Source organism: Macrosteles quadrilineatus, unplaced genomic scaffold, assembly GCF_028750875.1.
Source record: "Macrosteles quadrilineatus isolate MER2022 unplaced genomic scaffold, UCM_ALF_1.0 Scaffold_1__1_contigs__length_201487025, whole genome shotgun sequence".
Taxonomy (NCBI): domain Eukaryota; kingdom Metazoa; phylum Arthropoda; class Insecta; order Hemiptera; family Cicadellidae; genus Macrosteles; species Macrosteles quadrilineatus.
This window is the reverse complement of record NW_026542594.1, coordinates 135,970,149-135,988,673: the sequence shown is the minus strand read 5'-3', so window position 1 is coordinate 135,988,673 and position 18,525 is coordinate 135,970,149. Positions and strand designations below refer to the sequence as shown.

At 35.6% G+C, this 18,525-nt stretch overlaps 1 long non-coding RNA gene across 1 annotated transcript in view; it reads right to left on the bottom strand.

Annotated features, from left to right (window-relative positions):
- Positions 1-1,304: 1,304 nt before the first annotated feature.
- The window catches only part of LOC128982880 (uncharacterized), a 38,171-nt gene continuing 20,950 nt past the window's right edge, over positions 1,305-18,525 (bottom strand). Inside the window, exon 3 of the long non-coding RNA XR_008489754.1 lies at positions 1,305-1,520. This is a non-coding gene — a long non-coding RNA (uncharacterized LOC128982880). The remainder of the gene's footprint in view (positions 1,521-18,525) is intronic.

Genomic DNA, 18,525 nt, shown 5'->3' with positions numbered 1-18,525 from the left:
TAACATTGAGTGATCAACTTAAAAAATATACCTATAATCACTTTAAAAATTTTAATCTCAAGACGGTAAAAAACTATCTTGATGAATTAACAGCTAGAAGTGACAATGTGCATTTAATCAATTTAAGTGAACTCAAAAGATATCACTACACATCCCATGGACTGCACCTTAATAACAAAGGCAAAACTAAATTAGCACATTATAATTGACTGTTTAAAAAAGTGGTACAGCAACCGAAAAATGCTAGGCATACTGTTCTCACGAGTACACATGGCCTGAACTCTGGTACAACCACAGCACTCCTAAAAAATCAAACAGTGTTACAGCTACAAATCAAGACAACCCTGGAATTACTGTAATTGAGGCTGACATGAAAGTTGATATTCAAGAACAAAAATTTAATGTAGATGCTGCTTTCGCTCATTGTATTTCAGCTGATTTCACACATGAAAAAAAAACATGAATGCAGGAGTAGCTGTAGTTTTTAAAAGGTTGTTTTGGTAACCATGTGATTTGGTCTACTGTAACTGTAATTTAACACAGCAGAAAGTTAACAATGGGCCATCAGTTTTTAGCTTGGTCACTAAATCAAGGTACTACCAAAAACTAGGGATGGTCAAGTCTCGAAATTTCGGGAAATTTTAAGTCTCGTTACACGAGACGAGATTTATTTTTGGCCAAGATTTTTATCGAGACGAGAATAAAAAAAAAAAAATAAAAATAAAAACACGCCTGCAGAAAGTCAATGCAATACCCGCAATACAGGACCGTGTTGTAGTTGCGTTTCCTTTGCAAAGGCGTTCTTATTAATAAATTCTTCAAATGTAAATATTACTTTAATTATTTTAATAACATTTGAGAAGTTTTGTTAATTTTGTTAGCAGTGGGAGGAATGTTTTATTACTATAAAAAAAGTCAAAACCAGTAACTATTTTGTAGAAATTAATATTTTATTTTATGATTTATTTTATTTTAGGATAAATTTAACTCTATCCTAACTGATATCACTATGTTTCCTAATCGTAGGCATTTTTAATGAGTTAGGCGTGATTAATAAAAAAATGTTATGCTGATGTTTTTTAATAACAGATTGTAAATATTCTTGCCTATTATCATTATTTTTGTATTTAAACAGTCATCTAACAATGTTACAAAATCAGGTAAAAATTCTGAACGTGCATTTCCCGTTGTGTATGAGAAGGGAAATCCCGTCTCGATCTCGTCTCGAAATTTTATGAGAAATAAAAAATCTCGTCTCGTCTCGTCTCGAACTAAAAATCCAATCTCGTCCATCCCTACCAAAAACCAAGACGTAACAAGTACTTACATATTTTACAACAATGCTTTCGATCAACTAATAGAAGAATTTAATAATCAAAATTTGAAAACCCTAATTTGTTCTCCTATGGTTCAACTGTGTCAAGTGATGGGGGGTTGGCTGACAGTGGGTGTGCTAGTGTCAGTGCGGTATCTGGTGCCATAGCCTCTCTCCTCTGCCCTATGTACACTTCAACTCCCTCCTAAAACCCGAAATATGAATATTATACTGCGTATACTTCAAGTTGGCCGATGGACCCGGGACTACCTGTGGCTACCCCTATAATCCCTCGCAGTGTTCGCCGGAGCAGCCCGATGTCTAGGCGATGAGTCACCTACTGGCTGTGTTTATACAATGGTAAAACTTTTTAACAGAGTAATAATTTTACATTTTCAAAAGTGTATTTGAAATCTGCTAAAAAAGTTATGAAAAATGATATAAAACTCGACCAAAACAAAATAATATTTAATGTGATAAGGGTGTTGCAATGCTAAAGTTAATCAACAAGAAAATCTGCAAACAAGTCTGTTTCTAGATGATTCATACTATTTCTAAAAGAGGGGTTGTGACTCATTTAGTAAAACTGCAAATATATAACCAGTGTGTGTAGTGACAGTCGAGGGGTGCACATCGTGAGTACGTGAAATTCGGCTAGTGTTTTGCGCTTTTTTAGAATTACATTTCTGGACGTTTAGTGAATATAATTTTAAAAGTAGTCAATAGAATTTGTTCGCCGTAAATTCTTATGTAATGCCTCCTTCAGAGAAACGGGGTAAAGTGTATCATTCCCAAGCTAGAACGATAATTGCGTCTGTCCTCCAGTATTTCGAGCGAGAACGCGACAACAAAGGGCCGCTAAAAGACGTAAAGAAAGTTGTCGAAAGAGTGTCCGAAGCGTGTCAGGTGTCGATACGGACCGTGGGAAGAATAAAGGCGGAGTTGAAAAGTGTTAGTGTTGGTGCTGATACATCTAATTCTATGACATTCAACTGGACTTAGCAGAAGAAACTGAACAAGAAGCTGTAGCTGTATGTAACCACTCGACTCCTGTACTTCAAACGCCAAAAAAGAAAAAGCACAAGCAGTCACGGTTCTCGCTCATGGACGATTTTGACAGAACTGCGATTCGTCGGCACGTGGTAAATTATTACAAACGCAAAGAGGTACCAACGCTCCGAAAACTTCAGGTCACACTTCATGAGGCAAGTCTATTCAGTGGCTCAATACGAACGTTATCGAAATTGTTGAAAAACCTTGGTTTCCGCTGGAAAAAGCTCAACAAAAGAAAACTGCTAATGGAAAAACCTAGTATTGCTTTATCTAGGTGTAGATTTTTAAGAAAAATGAAAAATGTTGATATGAAAAATGTAATTTTCCTTGATGAAACGTGGCTTAACGCCAACTCAACAAAGGAGGTGGGATGGACGGACGACAAGTCTGATTGCAACTTAAATGCTCCGCTCGGAAAAGGGAAAAGACTCATAATATGCCACGCAGGAGGATACAATGGTTGGATAAACTCACCACCATTGATTTTTGAATCAAAAAAGACAGTTGATTTCCACGAGGAGATGAACCACGAAGTTTTTGAAGGCTGGTTTTTTGAGGTGTTGTTAAAATCAATCCCAGCTGGCTCTACCATAGTGATGGACAATGCCCCCTATCATTCCCGGGTGGATAATCCAGCACCAACAACATCGTCTAGAAAAGGGGAGTACATTGACTGGTTGCATAACCGTGGAATTCCATTTACTCCAGATATGCGTAAGCCTGAACTCTACAATCTCATCAAACTTCATAAGCCCCAGCTTACTTCCTATGTTATTGACAACAAAGCTGCTGACCTAGGATTTAGAGTAATCAGACTTCCACCATATCATTGTAATTATAACCCCATTGAAATGGTATGGGGCCATTTGAAGCGGTACGTAGCATCAAAGAACACCACATTCAAGTTGTCAGACGTCCAGGCACTCTTCATGGAAGCTGTGAACTCCTATCCCCCCGAAACCTGGGAAAAATGTGTCAAGCACGTGAAGACTGAAATGGACAACGATTGGCTTAGTGAAGGTCTCGACGATACCAGTGTGCAGGAACTAATCATTAACCTGGCTCCAGGGGACTCGGATGTGGATGACAGCGACTGGGACAGCGATGAGGACGACGACTTGGGAGTCGCTCAGCTTGAATGAGTAAGTTAATAAAAAAAAAAAAAAAAAAAAAAAAAACAGTATTTATCAGTTTTGTGGGGTCAGTTTTAATAAATGGAATTATTTTAATATTTAAAACTATAAAACTTCTACTTATTATAATACTAGATTGTAAACAAACGTATTATTATTAATTTATAAAAATTATAGTTATCATAAAATACCGTGTATAATCTGTTTTTTAAGCTTAATTCTATTTTATTTTACTAAGAAGTTAGAAAAGATGTTTTTGTAGCATAATTATTGAATTTTTCAGCTGACAACTTTGCTCAAATTAAATAAATGGTTTTCAATTTTTCGTCAGTCAATTTGGTTACAAACAAATCGTAACCTACTTTTTACTTACTTATTTACTTAATTACCTTTTTCTCTTGCAGAGAGAACACAAGAATCCATATTTAAGAAGACGTTGCCAGTGAAACTATCAGAAGCAATTACAGACCACTGAAGATTTAATTTGGTTTAATAGTTAATAATTTGTTGTACAGTATTGTTTTTTTTTTATTGATGTGTATGATTTGTTTTGTATAGTATTTTGCATTGTACAGTATATAGCATGTTGTATATATAACGTTTTGACTGATTGTTATTGTAATTCGTATTAGGCTTATTATATCTCATTAAAAAAGATGTACTATTAACAAATTCTACGGTAAATTTAATTTTACCCAAACAGTCCCGAACTTAACCTTTTACTATTGATTTACAGCTTATAACTTGCCTAACTCCTTTTGTTCAGGTCGAGTTTTATATCATTTTTCATAACTTTTTTAGCAGATTTCAAATACACTTTTGAAAATGTAAAATTATTACTCTGTTAAAAAGTTTTACCATTGTATAAACACAGCCAGTAGGTGACTCATCGCCTAGACATCGGGCTGCTCCGGCGAACACTGCGAGGGATTATAGGGGTAGCCACAGGTAGTCCCGGGTCCATCGGCCAACTTGAAGTATACGCAGTATAATTGTAATCTAGAAGCTAAGGATAAGGTAAGCAATGTTATCTTGTACACCACCAACTGTAACAGACAACCCGCCTTCAAAAAACTTATTCCAGAAGCCAAAAGAAATCACTTAAATTTAACCAACAAAAGCGCTTTATATTAGAGTACCTGGGGACCGAGCTTTGCTCGGGGAAAATCATCAGTTTACTCTGAAAGCAGTCTTAGTATTGCAGATACATAAATCCATTCCCAAACTCCACAGTGCTCGCCTTTACTACTTCCTTCGCCACTCCCAACGTCGTGGGCCTATTTCCCCCTTCCCATTGCATCTTAGAATTGCAGATAAATAATTCTTATTTAGGCAGACGGTACTCATACTCTGCACTGCTAGCCTTACTACTTCCTTCACCACTTCTTACGTAGTGGACCTGTTTTCCACCCTTCCTATAGCATTTCAGGATTGCAGGCACCTTTATCTAATCGTCATAAACAGTTCCCACACTCCAGACTACTCGCCTTTACTTCTTCCTTCACCGCTTCATAAGTCGCAAACCTGTTTCCCTCCCTTCCCATTCCATTTTAAGATTGCAGATGCCTTAATCTAATCGTCATAAACAGTTCCCACACTCCGGACAGCTCGGATTGACTATTTCCCTCACCACTTCCTAAGTTGCGGACCTGTTTCCCTCCCTTCCCATAGTATTTCAGGATTGGAAATACCTTAATCTAATCGTCACAAACAGTTCCCAGACTCCGGACAGCTCGTCTTGACTACTTCCTTCACCACTTCCTACGTCGTGGACCTGTTTTCCTCCCTTCCCATAGCATTTTAGGATTGCAGATACCTTAACCTAATCGCCGTAAACAGTTCCCACACTCCGGACTACTCGCCTTGACTACATCCTTCACGACTTCCTAAGTCGCGGACCTGTTTTCCTCCCTTCCCATAGCTTTTTAAGACTGCAAATACCTTAATCTAATCGTCATAAACAGTTCCCACACTCCGGACAGCTCGCCCTGACTACTTCCTTCACCACTTCCTAAGTCGCGGCCCTTGTTCCCTCCCTTCCTATAGCATTTTAGGATTGCAGATACCTTAATCTAATCGTCATAAACAGTTCCTACACTCCGGACTACTCGCCTTGACTACTTCCTTCACCACTTCCTACGTCGTGGACCTGTTTTCCTCCCTTCCCATAGCATTTTAGGATTGCAGATACCTTAACCTAATCGCCGTAAACAGTTCCCACACTCCGGACTACTCGCCTTGACTACATCCTTCACGACTTCCTAAGTCGCGGCCCTTGTTCCCTCCCTTCCCATAGCTTTTTAAGATTGCAAATACCTTAATCTAATCGTCATAAACAGTTCCCACACTCCGGACAGCTCGCCCTGACTACTTACTTCACCACTTCCTAAGTCGCGGCCCTTGTTCCCTCCCTTCCTATAGCATTTTATGATTGCAGATACCTTAATCTAATCAAAATAAATTAAGCACAAATCTGCTACCCAATAAATATAAAAGGAGGTGTATGAGTTAAAGCTAATTAAAGATTATTCCATCCTCTCATTAATTTAACTACCGTACTCGACATTGACAGAAATTGGTTTTTCAGTTGTAGTATAATATGCTCAATGGTATAATCTGATTATTCATTTCATTTGCTCTGTATATACACATTGTTATTTCCTTTTGGTCTGTGTAAAAATATGCTACATATCCTCGGAAAGTGCTTCAAGAGCTCTTTGAGCATGCGCTAGCTGAGGTGCCCGTGGGTACAGAACGTCACGTTATGTCTTAAAATGTAAACAAAATGACAATAATGGCGGAATGTTTTCTCATAAGGCCCATGTTAAATTTTCAAAAGTTTGTACTCAAATTATGGCGAAAATAGATTTTTCCTGGCTATACCACTGGTCTAGAACTTATTTTTGACCCAGAACTTAGTTATTCCGTAAATATAAACGTTTTTGTTAGGGCCGATTCCCAGATCGAGTTGACAAGTATTCAAACTTTACTCGTATTATATATAGGATATATTTCATTTAAAAATATACAACACCTACCATCTAGAATAGATTCTTTACAGATAACAGTTGAAGAAATAAATCCCGATCTAATCCTATACTTTAATATGAGCAATGTTTGCTTGTAAAGTTGGATTTTTTTAGCTAGAAGCAGTTAAGGTGTGGTGGAATATCTTTGAAGATGAACCTATTTTGCTGTAGTATGATCATGTGTTCATATGTGTCAAATTTTTAGGTTAAATCAAAACAAACAAACTGGCATGTTGTCAATTAGGCATAGGGGCCGTGTTGTACTACTTTTGAAATAAATGCCCAATTAATATAAAATGAATTAATTTAGTATATTTCACTGTCTAATTTATTAGAAAACTTTCAGTATTTAGGCTACTGCATTTTATAAACAAAACTCGAATCTTGCTTCCTTGGCCTATCGTATATGTTATCCTGTTTAAGTACGTGGCGAACTTTTCTGTCTGCATTAATGCATTATCATCAATACCACAATTAGCTGTTAATTAAAATTTAAATGTGTCAAAACGTTAGTCTTTAAAGGTTTATCTCGTCATCGCAAGAATTTTCAAAGCAACCATCACTTTTAATTTGGAGACAAAAATTAAATAACAATTTATTCATTAATTGATTTGGAATTAGGAATCACGTCTCTATTTCACAGTATATATTCTCTAAATTGCCAAATACTTTTATACAAGTAGGCTAGAGTAAGTTTAAAGTATATTTAACTATCGTCAATTCCAATATGCTAGTTTGTTTGTTTTGATTTAACCTCAAAATTTGACACATATGAACACATGATCGCACTACAGCAAAATAGGTTCATCTTCAAAGATAGTCCACCACACCTTATAGTCCAGGACCTGACTAGGGTTCTGTGTGCATGTCGTGTATAGAGAATTTTGCTTTTGCATTTCAATATAGGTGTCTTAGGAAGTGTTTTCCACTCGGGTGTCAAGTTCGCACCTGGTACGTTTTCGAGCTATGACGTCATCAAAATGGCGGCCATTGATTTTTTTAAATCGTACATTTCGCAAACTATTTGTCGGATCGGAATGAATTTTTTTTTTGTTTGAAAGATAATTTTAAATGCTACCTGTTTTACATTTACACATTTGTTGTATGTTTAGTACATTCTTCGTAATTTTGCAAAAACCTGTATTTTTAAATATTTTTGAGTTATTTTTGTTTGTAACGTTTTATTGATACAATTTATCAAAAACCACCAATGAAAAAAGTTGTAAAACGTTTAAAAATCTTTACAAAAATACCAAATTTGATATGTTTTACTCAAAAGATTACGTCAAGAAACTAGATAAATCTCATAAAAACACCAATTTTGGCGAAAAAACGCCTATTAGTCCGGCATCTAGGGCAGTTCGCAAGTCTTATAAAGACAGTTTCGCCATTCAATGTTGATGTATGTGTCTAAATAAGTGTTTTCAACTTGGGTGTCACGTCTGCACCCACTGCAGTTTCCGGTTATGACGTCATTAAAATGGCGGAAAGGGCTATATTAAAAATAACGATATTTTACATACCATGTATCGGATCGGAATAAACTTTTTTTTGTTTGAAAGATACGTTTACATGCTATCTTTCTTACATTTGCACTTTTGTTTTATGTTTAGTACATTTTTTGTAATTTTGCAAAAACCTATATTTTTAAACATTTTTGTGTTATTTTTGTCAATAACGTTTTATTGATACAATATATCAGAAATAACTTAAAGACAAAGTTGTAGCACGTTAAAAGAGCTTTACAAAAACATTAACATTAACATTAAATTAACAACTCAAACAATGTTAATTTAATAGATTAATTGAAAATCAATCCGGGCAAATGGAAATTCGCTTAGTCGAAAGGATTGCTGCACCGGGGGTATTTATATAGTGGAAACATTCCTATGGACTAATTACATTGATTTGTTGTGCTTTTATTTGCATAAAAGAGGGTAATGGTCTTATTTTAAGTAAAATAGCTGGTGAAATCGTAACATGTAGCAATTTTAAAGACATCATAACCGGAAACTGCAGTGGGTCCAGACGTGACACCCGAGTTAAAAACACTTCTTTAGACACATACATCAACATTGAATGGTAAAACTGTCTATATATGACTCGTACACAGCCATCGATGTCGGATTTATATGCGTTTTTGCGCAAAATTAGGTTGTTTTGTACGATTTTCTAGTTTCTTGACGTGATCTTTTGAGTAAAGCATATCGAATTTGGTATTTTTGTAAAGCTCTTTTAACGTGCTACAACTTTGTCTCTAAGTTATTTCTGATATATTGTATCAATAAAACGTTATCAACAAAAATAACACAAAAATGTTTAAAAATATAGGTTTTTGCAAAATTACGAAAAATGTACTAAACATAAAAAAAAGTGCAAATGTAAGAAAGATAGCATGTAAACTCATCTTTCAAACAAAAAAAGTTTATTCCGATCCGATACATGGTATGTAAAATATCGTTATTTTTAATATAGCCCTTTCCGCCGTTTTATTGACGTCATAACCGGAAACTGCAGTGGGTGCAGACGTGACACCCAAGTTGAAAACACTTATTTAGACACATACATCAACATTGAATGGCGAAACTGTCTTTATAAGACCTGCGAACTGCCCTAGATGCCGGACTAATAGGCGTTTTTGCGCCAAAATTGGCGTTTTTATGAGATTTATCTAGTTTCTTGACGTAATCTTTTGAGTAAAACATATCGAATTTGGTATTTTTGTAAAGATTTTTAAACGTTCAACAACTTTTTTCATTGGTGGTTTTTGATAAATTGTATCAATAAAACGTTACAAACAAAAATAACTCAAAAATATTTAAAAATAGCCTACAGGTTTTTGCAAAATTACGAAGAATGTACTAAACATACAAGTAGGCGTACCGTGGAATGGGCAGAAATTGACCTTGAGATGATCTAGGTGTACTCTCAGCTGTTTGTGCATGATCAGCTGGTCTAACCACAGCTGACCACGTGACGTCAGTAGGTGTTTGTATTAAATAAATTATTATGGATAAAAAGTGTTGGCCTGACCAAGGATCGAACTCGGGTTTTTTGAATGGTAGTTGTATGCGTTAGCTGGTTGAGCTACAACAGCAGTGTTATGGGTATAGGTTTTATATTGGTAAATGACACCTTGTACCTATATACAGGGTGTGTAAATATTGGAGGTTTGATTTTAACATGGTTTAATGCTAACCTATCATTGGAGGTTCACGGGTTCGAATCTAACCTATGTTAGAGGTTCACGGGTTTGAATCTAACCAACCACTAATAGTATTATAGTGGGAGGTTTATGGGTTTAATCCTAACCTATGCTAGAGGTTTATGGGTTCAATCCTAACCAATCATAACTGTTTATTTCAGCTGATCATGTGATCTAGTTTAGAGGTTTATGGGTTTGAATTTAACCTAACATAAAATATATCATTTCCGGTTATTGGGTTCAATCCTAACCTATGCTAGAGGTTCACGGGTTCAATCCTAACCTATGCTAGAGGTTCAATTCTAACTTATGCTAGAGGTTCATGGGTTCAATCCTAACCTATCATATACTAGAGGTTTAATGCTAACTAACTATAAAACATGTTATCACTTCTGGTAAGGTTCACGGGTTTGATTCTAACTTAACATAAAACATGTCATTTCTGGTTATCGGGTTCAATTTAATGCTGGATGTAATCCAACCACAGCTGTTTATTTCAGCTGATTAGCTGATCACGTGACGTCACCTGGTTTAGAGGTTCACGGGTTCAACTCTAACCAACCACTAATGGTATTGTATTATAGCGGGAGGTTTATGGGTTCAATCCTATCTCAGTAGGATTTGTAAAAAAAAACACTTTATTCTTTATAGTGTATAATGCTTAAACTTTACCGTTGAGCATAATTGGTAAATGTTGGATGTTATATTTTATATATATATATATATATGCTATAGTGTATAATAAATGTGAAACAGCTGAAAGAAGGCTTAACTTTACCATTAAAGTTCACTAAATATAGTATGTTTGACTTTATGCTAAATGAGTCATTTTGGGTTGTTTTTTTTCTTGTATTGGAGGTTTATGGGTTCGATTCCTAGCTGGTTATATGACTTTATGTATGTAACCACAAGTCAAACAAGTCTATTAATTTATTACTCAGAGTTGATGGTATTTATAGTAATAATTGCATAAAACATAAACTTGATAATTGTTACACCAATGTATTGAGTTGTATTAGTTTACAAATTCTCTACCAGGTAGCAGTGTCTTACTAATCTCAGTTTATTATGTATCTTTGTATATGCATCCAATAACCATTAACTTTATATCCACACCTATAACCTCTGTTTTCCTGCTAACGGTTCCCGCTATAACCTTGCATAGGAGTTGTCATCTGATAATGTGACCCTTCCACCAAATGACATTACCTAGGAGCTGTTATCTGCTTTAGTAACATAATCATACCTATGTACGTAAATTAAGTATTAAACTATTTAGTGAATAAAAAAGTGTGTATCTTGATTGGGTATCGAATATTAATATTTTAGGTAATGGTCAAATTGTCTTAGTTATTGAGCTATGATCACAACTAATAGCTTATGTTATTATGTTTGAGGTAACGATTATGGCTGGTAAAAGTGGTTCTATGTCCTATGTCTGGGGAAAGATGGCCTCTAATTAGTGGTGTTTAAATGAATAGAAATAGCTAACTAGTGGTATCCACAAGAAATAATGTGCAGCCCATGTATCTTGCTATCCCAAAGGAAAGATAACAAAACCGAGGAAAATGTTGTGATTCAAATATTCTTATCTAACCATATCCTGTGCAGCGATAAGTTACTTGTCACCAAGAAGTTGCTCTCTAATTATGCGTTACAAAATGACACTTGAGCGCTAGTGGCAATGAAATATTCCTTAGGCAATTTCTATTGATGTATTGAATAACAAAGCATCTGCAGATCACCTGACAAAAATTATTCTATAGTAATGAATACTAACTTACTTGTAACTAGCTAACTGAAGATTCACTATAATGGATTACACCAACATTAGATATGCGAGTGATGTCTGGAGTAGCTTTTATTGACTTTTTTATGAAAACAATATTTATGTACTACCTCATTTTTTAACTTCTGGGTACACTTAGAGAAATAACTATGTAACAAGAAAATATTTAAATTACCTATGTCTAATGGTTGAGTAACAGGAAATTGATGAATTATATCTTCAGTATTTGAACTTATGAGCTGGTAGATATTATATTAACAAAACCAATAACTGTGTGGTAGGTATAATTTAATAGAACACGTGTGTCATGTATATTATGGGTTGGAACGTTTTGATGTAGCTGAAAATCTTGTTTATTGCGCCATTATAACAAGCTTATTATACTTTTGTGAAGTGTTTAACATGATAATATATATTTCTAAAATGAGGGTGAGTATTGCATCTGTCTATGTCGTCACACATCATCTCCTTATGTAGAAGAAAATTTTAGTCACTTTTCCAAAAATAATTATCCACCAGAAACAAATCTGTAAAACAATTCAGTTCTGACGGGGCTGTGGAAAATTAATGTTTCATACTTAAATGTATCATTTGTATGTGGAGAAGTGTCATCCTTGTGGTAATAAATAGCAACAACTATACGTGTACTCAAAGTTACTGATGAAAATTTATGCAGGGATAAAATATCCGTTTATTTATGTTAGGTTTCTATTCCCCATAAGAGCCCATGTTAGACCTTAAGTGCTGACCCCGACTATTCGTATCCTCTGCCAAGGTATGTATGTAATAGTTATTTATGATTATTCAGCTTTGTAGCGAGCGGGGACCAAACACGCATGATAACACGATGTCTGCACCGGAAGCTTGATAACTGCTAAGATGCAAATATCCCCACTTAGTATTATTAAGCAACATGTTGAAAGATATGTTAGATATACTGCTATACAATAATATATCCAAACTATAGCACCTAAACAAACAATGTTCTTAATGCTTTTTGTTATTGCTTAGTTCAAATTAACTGTTGTAATAAATGTAAAAAATAATTATTTTAAACAACTGAACCCATAGAACCAACTTGTGTGATTGAAACAGCTGGAAAAACTCTTTAATCTATAAAATAGGAACTATCTTATGGACTCCAAAACAGAATGTATGAATCTTTCAGGCATTATTTAAGGACGATTTGTGTAGATTTGTCAAGAGGGCTCTAATGTTGGACTTTAGTAACTACAAGGTTTATAAATAATTTAAAGGAGATGTTTATTTTCACCAGATGTGTTGTAGGTTTGACTAATTGCATCATTCTGTAATAGTCATGATTTGAAATCGTGTCACAATGTTCTCACTGTATAAAACTATTTTACTTCTGGTTAAGTACAACCGCAGCACACTTGGGCACTCAACAAAGCTTAAATCTCCCTTTATTAATGTAAAAATAACATGTAAAAACCTTTATCAAAGTGATGGAATTGCTTTAATATTTTTTCTATACCCACATAACTTAACGTAAATTATAAGTGAATAATAACCATGGGTGCTACCTCAGGTATTCAAATGCCTCTCAATTTGTCTTTAACCCACTACATTAGTACCCTTAAAAGAAGGAATTTCAATAATTGCGAAACTTAAACCCGTCGAAGCTGTGCAACTTTACTAGACTAACAATTTAAAAAAAATGTCACCAAAATTTATTGAAGCTAAAACTATTTGTGGCAATTTTAAAGGAGATAAAATCTTCAGTAATTAATATATTAGTACCTGGGGACCGAGCCTTGCTCGGGGAAAATCATTAGTTCACTCTGAAAGCAGTCTTAGTATTGGAGATACATAAATCCATTCCCAAACTCCACACGGTTCGCCTTTACTACGTCCTACACCATTTCCTACGTCATGGACCTGTTTCCCTGCATTCCCATAGCACTTTAGGATTGTAGATACCTTAATCTAATCGTTATTAACAGATCCCACACTCCGGACAGGTCACCTTGACTACTTCCTCCACCACTTCCAACGTAGTGGACCTGTTTTCCTCCCTTCCCATAGCATTTGCAGACACCTTAATCTAATCTTCATAAACAGTTCCCACGCTCCATACTACTTGCCTTTACTACGTCCTTCACCACTTCCTACGTCGCAAACCTGTTTCCCTCCCTTCCCATTACATTTAAAGATTGGAGATACCTTAATCTAATCGTTATAAACAGTTCCCACACTCCGGACTACTCGCCTTGACTACTTCCTTCACCACTTCCTACGTCACGGACCTGTTTCCTTCCCTTCCCATAGCATTTTAGGATTGCAAATATCTTAATCTAATCGTCATAAACAGTTCCCACACTCCGGACAGCTCGCCTTGACTACTTCCTTCACGACTTCCTACGTCACGGACCTGTTTCCCTCCCTTCCCATAGCATTTTAGGATTGCAAATACCTTAATCTAATCGTCATAAACAGTTCCCACACTCCGGACAGCTCGCCTTGACTACTTCCTTCACCACTTCCTACGTCACGGACCTGTTTCCCTCCCTTCCCATAGCATTTTAGGATTGCCCATACCCTTATCTAATCGTCATAAACAGTTCCCACACTCCGGACTACTCGCCTTGACTACTTCCTTCACCACTTCCTACGTCACGGACCTGTTTCCTTCCCTTCCCATAGCATTTTAGGATTGCAAATATCTTAATCTAATCGTCATAAACAGTTCACACACTCCGGACAGCTCGCCTTGACTACTTCCTTCACCACTTGCTACGTCACGGACCTGTTTCCCTCCCTTCCCATAGCATTTTAGGATTGCCCATACCCTTAACTAATCGTCATAAACAGTTCCCACACTCCGGACAGCTCGCCTTTACTACTTCCTTCACCACTTCCTACGTCACGGACCTGTTTCCCTCCCTTCCCATAGCATTTTAGGATTGCCCATACCCTTATCTAATCGTCATACACAGTTCCCACACTCCGGACTACTCGCCTTGACTACTTCCTTCATCACTTCCTACGTCGCGGACCTGTTTCCCTCCCTTCCTATAGCATTTTAGGATTGCAAATATCTTAATCTAATCGTCATAAACAGTTCCCACACTCCGGACAGCTCGCCTTGACTACTTCCTTCACCACTTCCTACGTCACGGACCTGTTTCCCTCCCTTCCCATAGCATTTTAGGATTGCCCATACCCTTATCTAATCGTCATACACAGTTCCCACACTCCGGACAGCTCGCCTTTACTACTTCCTTCACCACTTCCTACGTCGCGGACCTGTTTCCCTCCCTTCCTATAGCATTTTAGGATTGCAGATACCCTAATCTTATCGTCACAAACAGTCCCCATACTCCGGACTGCTTGCCTTTACTACTTCCTTCATCACTTCCTACGTCACAGACCTGTTTCCCTCTATTCCGATATTATTTTATGATTGCCTTTACTACTTCCTTCACCATTTCCTACGACGCGGACCTGTTTCCTTCCCTTCCCATAGCATTTTAAGATTGTAGATACCTTAATCTTTTCGTCATAAACAGATTCCAGACTTCGCACTGCTACCCTTGACTACAATGTATTGAGTAATCTTCAGTATAATCTTTGCTAAATATTAACAAGTGTTGTTTTTCCTTTTGTACTGTATTTGTAATTTGCTAGTATACTGTGGGTAGTTGGCTTATTATGAACACATGCTACAACTTCAAGTCTTTTGTTTACTTTTTCCTTGTTATTTAATTCAGCCAACATGGTTACCTAGCAACCCATAAGACTAATGTTAAAAAAATGTGATTTTCAGTTTCATTTTTCTACGTAATTACATTTTTGTTGGCAGTTCTAACTGCAGTAAACTCGTTTTTAGGCCAGAAATAGACTATTTACAACATTTGAAGAAAATCGTCGGAGCCGTTTTCGAGATCTTGTTTGCAAGCAAGCAAGCAAGCAAGCATACATACATACATACAAGCAAACATTGCTCGTATTAGAGTATAGGATATTTTTTGAATCTTAGTTCGAAGTGACCGATACGTAAAAGGTGCTAATCTGAAATAAACTTGAAAAATATGTTTAATCTACAGACAATCAAGTAAAATAAATATTCTATTTCTGTTTTTGTTATACATTTCTATTATTTAACGTAATTAACTAATGACTGATTAAAATAATAATTGTTCAGCGCAGCAACAGAGTAACTGCTAGTTTTTTTTTTAAACATGAATATTGATAGCCTAAGTCCAACATGTAGAGCCGTCTGGGAAAAGATTTCTGTGGCAAGAATATGTTATACGTAATCATACAAAAATTTAACCCAAGTTAACCTTCAAACATACAAACTTTCACATTTATTAGTACAATGTCTAGATATTACCATGGTTATGATATATTAAAACTAGTGGAAACTTTAAAAGTGGTTTAAACAAGCGTCAGATATTCGTAAAATAAATCATATTACTCTTTTTGTGACAATGCCTGCTAGACAGGACCTGATTGAATGTGGGATTACGTTTATCACCAAACCCAACATATAACCCACCATACCGATAAACACAAATATGAATAGTTGTAAAAGCTCACACGACTCACAACAGGTAAACTGTTTTTCATACAAGTATTCCAGAAATTAAGGTCTCCGTTACAGCTGTAGGTTTGGAAAGAAGCCCTAATTCCCTACAACAATTGCTTTGAACACAGTTTTATAGTTTGTTGTAGATGATAATGAATAAACACATAAGCTCCTCCGATGTGAACGATATTGTATGCTATGAACCCACAGTCTGTACCAACACACACATTCACCTTTAATAACACCTTTTAATAGTGTGAAAGGTGTAAACAACTAAAAAATATTAACATAACTATACCATAGGTCCTTATAAGGAAAAGAAACTAGACTCAATTCTACTCATATTCTAGAAGTTGACTAGGTTTATTTTATGATTTCAATGACATACAACTTTGATGTATGGTCGAAATTATCTTAGTAAACCTGATTTTATTCTAACAACTCTGATTAAATAAATTACAGCAATTTTTAAATAGTTCTCATCTACGATAATGTAAAAAACCAAATTATTCTTTTTACATTAACACCTTAACCACCTAGGACGCATTGTTAACTGTGTAAAATTGATTCTTGATACTATGAGAGGAATATGTATGCAAATTCTCTACTTCTAGGTACTATGGTTTTACATGTATGTTGATTGGAATTTAGCATTTATATATCTAGTACTATGAAATCGTAAATTATGTAGATCCCAAATATACTTTTAGTTTCTTAATTAAAAAAGCCTTATAAAAATATATGTTTTAATTGATCAGGAATATTGTTCTACAGTGTTGTGAAAACTATGGAGATAACAACACTCCCCACTCTTCCTCTCAGGCTTGAGAAGCTTGTTGCGGTTGTAGTTAGTTCAGTTTAGACGTTTTGGTATGCTCAGGCTGCATTCAGTGTAGCTACTGTCTTTTTTCTTGGATACTGGTATTGTTGCTTAAATTATATCTTGTCTTGGACAAATATTTTAACTGTGTTGTGGTTATCTGATATTTTGGTCATTTAACATTACTAGTGAGGATACATTAATAAATAGCTATTCTTGGTCAACGTTAAGTTCAGCTTTCTCTTTGGGCTGGTTATTTGAAACACCGGTGAGGGAAATACATCTGGGATCCAATAGGTAAGTCATTAATTAAACCTACAAATTAGATTATATATTTACAAAGTTGTACCTCTAAAAGTAAAAAAAAAACAATAGTGTTAATAATAAATTAATAAATTTAACTTCTTGGGTTTGATCTATTATGCAAACAGCTGATTGCTGTAAATATTCTAAGATTATAGCATATAGTAGGCCTATTACAGATACTAACTGTTGTTACCCTTGGGCTTTAAGTATACAGTGAAACAATCAAGTAATGACACCTGAGTTTATTAAGTTGAGTACAACTGAGGTATTTTTAAAATTTTGTATATGCAATTAAAGGAATCACGACTTTACACGGCCTTAATGGATAGTTTTGCACAAGGTTTCGAAATTTAATTATAAGGGTGTGGCTCTTACAAAAGTTCATGGGTACTTTAGGATTTATCTAGAAATCAGCCTATAACGTCTACAAACAATCAACAGGGTTTTTCATTAATTACTTGGAATAATGGGTAAAAGATTTAAAAATGTTGCTATGCTCTTTTGTTAACACAGTCATAAGCTTAGAGTTTAATGCTCTTTAATGTGATTGACAGATGCAAACTGTATGACAGAGTCAGCGAGCATCAGTGGCAGAGGTCTACAGCTGAGTCAAAGGCAGAGGTCTACGACAGAGGTCTACGGCAGAGGTCTATGGCTAAGGTCTATGGCAGTGGTCTACAGCAGAGGTCTACGAGAGAGGTCTACGGTAGAGGTCTATGGTTGCACACCTGAAGTTAAGCAGCTCACGAGGTGAAGGACTGGTAAGTGTTGTATTCCATAGTAGACTTTAGATGCATCTTAATTGTTATTGCCCACATAGATAAAACATTGAACACCAACATCTAGCCATTAACTAAAAAGCCTAAATATCTACATGTTCGCTTTAGGTGTCCAAACACTTTTATTTAGCGTTGCTACATAATAGTACCCAGAGGTTCAAAAACCATTTGTTCTGAAGAATAAAGGAGGAGATATGTCTAAAAAATGTGTCCATGTATTAAAAATTTCGCTTAATATAAAACCAATCGTTATTTTACTCATTTGCTAAAAATAGTACCTTACTCCAACACATTAAAACAAATAAATCTATCAACTTATAAAATAGAGAATGACATAAATGGTCTTCATTACTAAATTGAACATTATACTTATGTAACCAATTAAGTGATGGCTGAAATGAGATGTAAAGTGAGAAGGTAGCTTTTACCAAACATAGGTAGGCGGTAGTTGTATGCCTTGGTTAATTTCTAAATGCTGTCATTAGGCCGATTCCGTACAAACTAATGTTAAAATGTATGTTTAGACAATATGTATCAACATTTC